The 8,833-nt window shown below is 45.1% G+C and overlaps 2 long non-coding RNA genes across 2 annotated transcripts; one reads left to right on the top strand and one right to left on the bottom strand.

The window, feature by feature from the left end:
• The first annotated feature begins 252 nt into the window (after positions 1 to 252).
• LOC117672209 (uncharacterized) lies at positions 253 to 7,782 on the top strand. The gene is made up of 2 exons (XR_015730285.1): positions 253 to 392; positions 7,444 to 7,782. It is a non-coding gene; the product is annotated as an uncharacterized LOC117672209 (long non-coding RNA).
• Positions 7,026 to 8,630, bottom strand: LOC117672208 (uncharacterized). The gene is made up of 2 exons (XR_004593150.3): positions 7,952 to 8,630; positions 7,026 to 7,445 (listed from the first exon to the last, which is right to left on the bottom strand). It is a non-coding gene; the product is annotated as an uncharacterized LOC117672208 (long non-coding RNA).
• Between the last annotated feature and the right edge of the window lie 203 nt (positions 8,631 to 8,833).

Below are 8,833 nucleotides of genomic sequence, written 5' to 3'. Positions count from 1 at the left end.
TTTCATTCTCTTCTCTTTCTCTTCTCTTCTATTCTAGTCTCTTCTATTTTCATTCTCTTCTCTTTTCATTCTATTTCTATTTTCATTCTATTCTGTTTCTATTCTATTCTATTCTTGTCTCTTCTATTTTCATTCTATCCTATCCTATCCTATCCTATCTTATCCTATCCTATCCTATCCTATCGATGGTTGAGTCCGTACTAGATCTGTGATTTTTGGTTGGCTTTAACTCAGATGGTTCTGTGCCTACAACATGGTAAAATCTGCTCACCCTTTCCTTATGGACGCTTCAGTGGCTGGGTTCCCACATCCTGTTTAACAAGCCAAATTCAAATCTGCGTTGACCCCAAGCGATCTGAAGCAGACTGGCGGCTTCCCAGCGTATATTTCAGGTTTGCTCATTCGGTTATAAATAGTCCTCAGGTTCGTCCCCGTGGCTCCCCTAGGTGGGGAGAACAAAAGGCCAAGGGGAGAGGCCCAACCACTTGAGACTCGCAGTAATAATAGCATCTGGTTGGCTTTTCTCCTTGTTGGGTTCCTCTGGCTTTGGGGCTGAAGCAGGCAGAGGAACATAATCCCTTCGGTGCATCTTCTCCCACAGCCCCCCTCCCAAGGGGAATTCCAGCTATTGGGGATGGGGGATGGAGGGCGGGGAGAAACGTTGGAAGAGAAAGGAGATACTCCAGCTGGCCGCTTGGTCTCTTGGCCACCTCGGCTGGTGATCTGAGCCGGCTGTCATTGTTGCAAGTCCAACCCAGGAAGATATCTGGGCAACCTCCAGAGAAGAGAAAACACCTCCCTCTAATAATAATCCTTACGGCTTCTAACTGGATCATCCTTTGACATTTTGTCCCCGGGGCGGGGTTACTTGAGTCCATTGTGAAGTAATGTGGCTGGGGGGGCGGGGAGGTGGGGAGAGAGGGGGGGGGTCGCCATTCTGACAACCCCTTCAATCGATGCTCGCAAATGGTCCAGGGTTTTTGGCATTGTACACAGGCCGAAAGAGTTTGGAAAGCCATGGGGCCAGACTGGGCAAGAGAGAAAGACGTGGGAGGGGGGTTGTCTCTTTTCGAGGAGAGAACGCCCGAAGAGTGTTTAGGACAGGGGTCTTCAACCTTGGCCAACTTTAAGACTTGTGGACTTCAACTCCCAGAATTCCTCAGCCGGCGTGGTTGATTTCTCCCCTGAATCAACCAAGCTTTGAAAGTGGGGTGACCTTTGCGAAGTATTGAGTCTCAATTTCTGGGTTGACCTTGAAGGTTTCCTTTAGACCTGGGATGGACAACTTTTAAAACCTGTGGACTTCAGTTCCTAGAATTCTAGGAGTTGAAGTTCATCCATGCCATGGATGGACACGGGCCTAATCTTTTGAACCAAAAAATTTAGCTACTTCTTTTGTGTCTGTGTGTTGAATACACACAACTAGAGATCAGCCATCACTTTTGGAGTCCTTTCCTGTCTCAGAAGGTGCTTGCCACCTGTATATCAAAAGGAAATTATGTTGTGTTATATGCAGTTGTTGTTAGTTGCGAAGTCGTGTCCGACCCATCGCAACCCCATGGACCACGTTCCTCCAGGCCTTGCTGTCCTCCACCATCCTCTGGAGTCCATTGAAGCTCACGGCTGACTGCTTCAGTGACTCCATCCAGACACCTCGTTCTCCGCCGTCCCCTTCTTCTTTTGCCCTCCATTGTTCCCAGCATTCGGCTCTTCTCCAGGGAGTCCTTCCTTCCTTCTCATTAGGTGGCCAAAGGATTTGCGTTTCCTCTTCAGGATCTGGCCTTCTAAAGAGCAGTCAGGGTTGATCTCCTCTAGAGTCCAATAAATTGGGTGTCTGGTGTACACACCCACGCACGCACACACAGCTAAGTAAAATTTGAAATCTTCCCAAAATAGCTTCAAAGCACTTTTTTTCAAGGAAACCCAGAAAAAGAGTCTGGATCACTGGGAATGTTCCATTAGCTTTGCCCCCAAATCCCCTTTAACGAAAACGGAGGGGGTTTTTTTGTTTGTCTTTTTGTTTTAATTAGGACTTTGATTTAAATGATTGGGACAGATGTGGCGGACTCTTCCCCCCCCCACTCTCCCAGTCCCTGGAATGGGGGGGGGAAGGGCATTGGGGATTACAGAAGAGATGAGAGCCAAAGAGGAAAGCATCAAGAGGACCTTAAAAGGCAAGTCAGCAAACTCAAGGCAACACGGTTATCTGGGAACTGAGAGGGATGACAATTTTAGGACCGGTGAAAGGATACGAAATGTCTTTGCAACGGGAAGAGAGAAATTTTGCCAACTTAGGTTGCCCAAAGATTGGCTGATTTCTGTAGCAGGCCTAGCTTTGCAACCCCAAAGGCACGCATTGTTGGGGCATAAACCACGATGGTTACAGGGGGGGCATGCTTCTTAGTAAACAAGGGCAGGATTTCGTTCCCACTGCATCCTTCTGCTTTGGATCACAGCCAACTCTTCTTCAGGTCACAGAGACTTCGGGGCTTAACAGATTCACGTCCCACCTGTTCAGAACTTCCTCACGATTCCCAGATTATGTTCCCAGTCTGCTTGAGATCTCTTTGGATGGAGGTTACCGTCCGCTAAACCTCCGAGAGGATTCCGGCTTCACAGCAATACATTTTGGAGGGGGCTATCCATGTTCCTCTAAAGCAGGTGTGTCCAACTTTGGTAACTTCAACTCCCAGAATTCCCCAGCCAGAATTGTGGAGTCCCAGAATTCTCCAGTCAGAATTGTGGACTTCAACTCCCAGAATTCCCACTCCTGAACTGCATGTAACACAACATAATTTCCTTTTAACATAAGGTGGCAAGCACCTTCTGAGACAGGAAAGGACTCGAAAAGTGATGCCTGCTACTCTAGCTGACACAACAGACACAAAAGAGGTAGCTAAATTTCTTGGTTCAAAAGATTAGGCCTGTGTCCATCCATGGCATGGATGGACTTCAACTCCTAGAATTCTAGGAACTGAAGTCCACAGGTTTTAAAAGTTGGACACTCCAGGACTAAAGGAAACCTTGAAGGTCAACCCAGGGATTGAGACTCAAAACTTTGCAAAGCTCACCCCACTTTCAAAGCTTGGTTGATTCAGGGGAGAAATCAACCACGGTTCGGTGTAGGTCCATGGGTCCCATCCTACTAAAACAAGGGGTCTCCAACCTTAGCCCCTTCAAGACTCGTGGACTTCAACTCCCAGAATTCTGGGAGTTGAATTTCACAGTTCTTAAAGTTGCCAAGAATTCTCACACAGCATGGCTGGCTGGCGAATCCTAGAAGTTGAAGTCCACAAGTCTTAAGGTTGCCAAGGTTGGAGACCCCTGACTTGGAGACATTCTTAATTTGATGACCTCGTGTCTTACAGGTGGGGTAAGTAATTCCCGAGGCAGGGGTACCTGGCATTTGCAGGGTCCCGTACAACCTTGAGCTTAAATGGGACTCCAGAGGATGGGAGAGAACAGGAAGGCCTGGAGGAACGTTGTCCATGGGGTCGCGATGGCTCGGACACGACTTCGCAATACTTAAACCTAGTTGTGGAGTACAGAAATGTGCACAGACCCGTCTTTCTTTTATCCCTACCAGCATTTGCCCCCAGCCCCCGGAGAAGGATGGGGGGAGGGGCATTCCTGCCCATCTTGTCTAACGAAGAGGAAGGAAATGTACCCAATCAATTTTCACTTTTGCCTCCGTGGATTAAGAAATGCGTGGGTGCCGTCGCACATCCACTTAGGCAGATTGCTGCCAACGGACCTTCTGTGAGGCTCCTTGGGAAAGTTGGCAGCTTCACTCCTGGAGTTTTTGTCTCCGAGGTAGAAAGCGGGTTCAAGGAAGGAGGCATCTCAGCTCCCAGCAATTAAATCGCTCTTTTTTCCTCCTTCGTGCCATTATATTATACGGCACGGAAGAGAGTGACTCAGCTTTGGCTGGAATCTTCCCCAGCTTCCGAATGGCTCATCGTTTTTTAGATGCTTTTAAGGGCTAAATCCACTAGCATTTTGAAGACAGGGATTTTTTAATTGAATTAAGAACACCCCGAGGATGCCAAGCTGTGTCTCTGGGCATTTCATTTTGTGAAATGACTTTCCGATCTTTTCTTGAAAACCTCCAGGGGTAACCATCAAATTCATCTCTTATCACCAACTAAAAACTCCACTGAAGGTCTTCTTCACCAGAGTGAAATGGAACCGCAGGATCTAACAGTAACAGAGTTGGAAGGGACTTTGGAGGTCATCTAGTCCAACCTCCTGCTCAGGCAGGAGACCTGTACTAGGGATTCGAACCGCCGAACTGCCGACCTTTCTGATCGACAAGCTCAGCGTCTTAGCCGCTGAGCCACCTAGTCAGGCATAATGGATGTAATCAATTCCTTTTTTTAACCCCTTCTGCATTACTGTTTACGAGTTTTCCTGTCTAGGTTAAAAGTGGAATAGAAGTGTTAAGTAGAAGGGTAATCCAAATAAGCAGCAGACTGCAGGCTATTATATATCTGCAATCCAAGAGTCCTCCTACGAAACTTAAACCCTAAATTGAAGATAAATGTTTGGCACGGCTCGCCTTCATTTCATTAGATTTTGGTACAAATCTCGCCATTGTCCAAGATGAGGAATGATATCGTTCATCATCCCCCGTGAGGAATTTAGCTCTCGTGGGAGACGAGCCAACCCACAACTGGAACGCCAAATCAAAATTACAGGCGCTGGTCCTTTAGAATCTGGCTCGTGATGTTGGTAGCTCAAAATCCAGTTCCTGCTTGAGACGGCTTCCAAAGGAACAAAACAGCAGATAAACAAAACAGTATTCCCATCCGAATGACATAAGGAACGTTGGACCGGGAGCAAAATGCGAGCTGTAAAACACTAAAAAAGGACGGCCTGTAGTACTTTGCTGACGGATGCCTAAGTAAGCGCACATCTACACACTTCTTACACCAGTGGTGGGATTCAAGTAATTTAACAATCGGTCCTCTGCCCTAATGATTTCTTCCAACAACCAGTTTGCCAAACTGCTCCAAAAGTTAACAACCGGTTCTCCCGAAATGGTGCGAACCGGCTGAATCCCCGCAGTGTCTTACACACAAGAGGAGCAACAGTTCTCCTACCTTGCCTACGTCAATACCCACTGCTGGTTTTCGTTTCAGTTACAAAAAAACCCAACACAAAACCATTTCAAAAATATTCCGATGTCCCTCTTGGGCCAGCTGCAAAATCCTAAATTGGAAAAAAGCCGCTGCAGCCATGCCAAGGTCACTTGTGCTGTTTCCAAAAATATCTTGAAAAATACAAAAGGCAAAGAGGGCCACTTTGTCGGATGTTATCTGGACATACAGAGTTTCAATCGAATTCTTCAAGAAGTGTTAGAATAAAAGCTGGCCACTTGTTTTGACATCCCTGAGTCATCAAAAGGGGGGGGGGAGAGAAAGGGAAGGGGGGAAGGCATATACAGTCGTATTTCTTCTAAAGCTTAGTTGGGGGAAGAGAGAGAGAGAAAAAAAACAGACCCTAAGGCTTGAAGACTCCTCAATGGTGTCTTCCCAGTTCAGTTTGAATTTAATTGCATTTTGTTCTAATTGCAATGGATTTCCGGCTGGCTAGTTTTAAGGGGCTGCTTTGATGTAGAAGAAACAAGGAGAAGAAACCTGGAAGGATTCCCTCCCTCCCCCACAAAATTGTTTTTTTCCTCCTGAAATTTTAATTCCAATGTTTAGTTTTTTCTACCCCTGCATTTCTCGTAATATATTCTGCATTTAAGGTGAATAAACAAGGGGATAGCCGGCCTAATAGTTGGGGTACCAAGCATTGATTTCCTGACTTGGTTCATTCTTTTTTTCTTTTGTGATCATAATTCTTTTTCATTTGGAGTTGCCAAGAATTGTCCAAAAGCGGTCTTTTATTGCTGAGAAAAACTGCAGTCAGGCAAAGTGAGTTTCTCGTTCGGCCAATTTACAGTTTTAAGATTTTCGGTTGCCAAATTTCTTCAGGGTATTCCTTACAATGGGGGATAAAAAAAAAAACCCAAAAACCGGTGACTTGGAAAGTCTGATCTTGGGGGTTTATCTTCCCTAACCCCTAAGCCAGTGTTTCTCAACCTTGGTAGCTTGAAGATGGGTGGACTTCAACTCCCAGAATCCCCCAGCCAGCAGCGCTGGCTGGGGGATTCTGGGAGTTGAAGTCCACCCATCTTCAAGCTACCAAGGTTGAGAAACACTGCCCTAAGCCATCTCAGATCAATACAATTATATGGTCAATTTGTGAAAAGGGTTGACTGGTTTCTTTCTTTCTTTTAATTACTGTATATTGCACTGGTCTTTAATACGATCTAGACCCATTATAAAAAAAGATATAGAAACCTTGGAAAGAGTGCAGAGGAGAGCAGCGAAGATGATGAGGGGCCTGGAGGCTAAAACATAGGAAGAACGGTTGCAGGAATTGGGTGAAGAGGAAGACCAGGGGTGAAATGATAGCACTTTTCTCAGTATTTGAGGGGCTGCGACAAAGAAGAAGGGGTCAACTTATTCTCCAAAGCACCTGAAGGCAGGACAAGAAACGAAGGATGGAAACTCATCAAGGAGAGAAGCAACCTAGAACTAAGGAGGAATTTCCTGACAGTGAGAACAATTAACCAGTGGAACAACTTGCCTCCAGAAATTGTGAATGCTCCAACACTGGACGTTTTTAAGAAGAGGTTGGATAACCATTTGTCTGAAGTGGTGTAGGGTTTCCTGCCTAAGCAGGGGGTTGGACTAGAAGACCTCCAAGGTCCCTTCCAACTCTGTTATTCTGTTAGACCCTTTGATCATTTTAGCAATGGACAGACGAGATGCCCCTGGAAGCTCCCAAAGAACTCATCGATCCCACCCCTTAGAAATGTACGCAAAGAGAACAGATAATTTGAGGAGGCCTGTTTGATCGGCTTTGTCGTTACCAAGCCGGAGTTTAAATGCTAAAGTTGTCACACTTCCTCAATAGCCTGCTTCCTCCCTAGGCGCCCTGACCAAATTAAGAAACCAGGGAGGAGGAGGGCAGAGAATTAAAAGTCGCATTATTGAGTGTCATTTTTCTTAAGAGCTAAAGATAGCCGCTTTATCTGTTTCTCCAGAATTCTTTGCTTCCCATTGGGGAGGGGGGGGAGGTAATTATAATTTTCTGCTTCAGCTGAGATGAGAAAGTAATTTTGGATGCTGATGAAGTGCGTAATCGGTTTGCTTCTCGGAAGGGCAGCAGGGATGATGCAGGACTTCAAACAGGCTTGCCAAACGGAGGGGGGGGGAGGGAATGGACGGACGGACGGACACAGGCTCTGCAGGATGGGGGTTCCAGGTTTGGCAGTATTGCTGCTGCCAAAAGAAGATGCTTGTTTGAATTTAATCTCACCTATTGACTGCCTTCTTCCTTCCTTCCTTCCTTCCTTCCTTTCCTTCTTTCCTTCCTTCCTTCCGTTAGGACTGTTGGGAAGATCAAAAGAAGACAATATGAAAGTGGGAAATAAAACGACTGCATCCCATTACAGTGCTATTCAAATTCATGAAGTCTAAATGGCATTTTTGCCTGCCAAGGATGGGAGGTCTTCCAAGATAATTATTTCAACCATGCGTTTTGCACTAACAGAGAAGAAACAACATTCTCTCTCCAATGGTCCATTCCCGAAGATAAAACCTACGAAGGGAGCAATACGTTTTCAGACCTAACCCTAATCACCGCTTGGAGATTTCCAAAACGCAGCTGCTGCAGCCTCTGTTGTAGCTAAAATGATTTAGTGGAGAATAAATGTGATTTAGCGTCTCCTGGGGTAGCATTTTGAGATGTCAGTGAAAACTTCCAAGTCCCATTAAACTGCCACCGAGGCTTCAACGATTATTCAGGATGTAAATCCTGAACTACTTTCCGCCAGAGACCCTTCCCCAATCTATTTATATTTCCTGCCCCTCTGCCAAAATACGTCTTTCCACACCTTGGGACCGAGCAAGGCCTTCCTGCTCCTCTCTCGCCGTCGATCGAATTAGACCAGGTTTAAATTTATCCTCCCGGGGGGGCTACGAGGCTTCGGCAATCTGCTGACCCAATGCCTTAACCGATAGACCAAACTGGCTCCTTTAGTTGGGAGAAAACATCCTGCGCCTCTTCCTGATACTATCTCCTTTCCCAGGGCTGAAGAAATGCTTTGGCTTGCTTTTGTGAACAACATCTGAATATTCTCTTCAAGGCCATCTCCATGGCTACCTACAGCGTATAGTATAATGACTTTAGACTTGTATTCACTCACTCACCACCTGCAAGATTAAGCAAAAATGTTTAGCATGTCCGCCAAATGTTGGAAATGCAATCCGACTCCAGGTACTTATTATCATATGTGGTGGATGTGTATGAAAGCAAGAAAATATCAGACAAAAATACATAACACGGTTGGAAAAGATGATTAAGCAGCATATAGATTTAAAGCCAGAAAGATTTTCGTTCGGTATAATACCAGAAAGCTATGACACAGGGACTATATACTTAATGCTACATGTATTGACAGCAGCGAGAATTGTATTTGCGCAATATTGGAAAAATGAGAACACCCCTTCCAAGGAAAATATAATTCAGAAAATATTGGGTTGTGCGGAGATGGATAGATTGACACTGAACATAAAAGATAAAAGAGATAGAGTATTATTTAACGTGGAATAGGTTTTATCAATAGTTAGAGATAAGAGATAGAAATTAGATGAAGAGCGAGCATTGTTGTTTAAATGAAATATGTTGTTTATAACTATAAGTATGCTAATATAATGGGATAAAAAAGCTAATATAATTATAAATATCATTAGAATCATTATGTATATTATTATTA

The sequence above is a fragment of the Pantherophis guttatus genome, chromosome 17, assembly GCF_059756535.1.
Source record: "Pantherophis guttatus breed Tessera chromosome 17, ASM5975653v1, whole genome shotgun sequence".
NCBI classification, from domain to species: domain Eukaryota; kingdom Metazoa; phylum Chordata; class Lepidosauria; order Squamata; family Colubridae; genus Pantherophis; species Pantherophis guttatus.
Note: the sequence above shows the minus strand (reverse complement) of the source record. Positions and strands in the feature narration are given on the sequence as shown.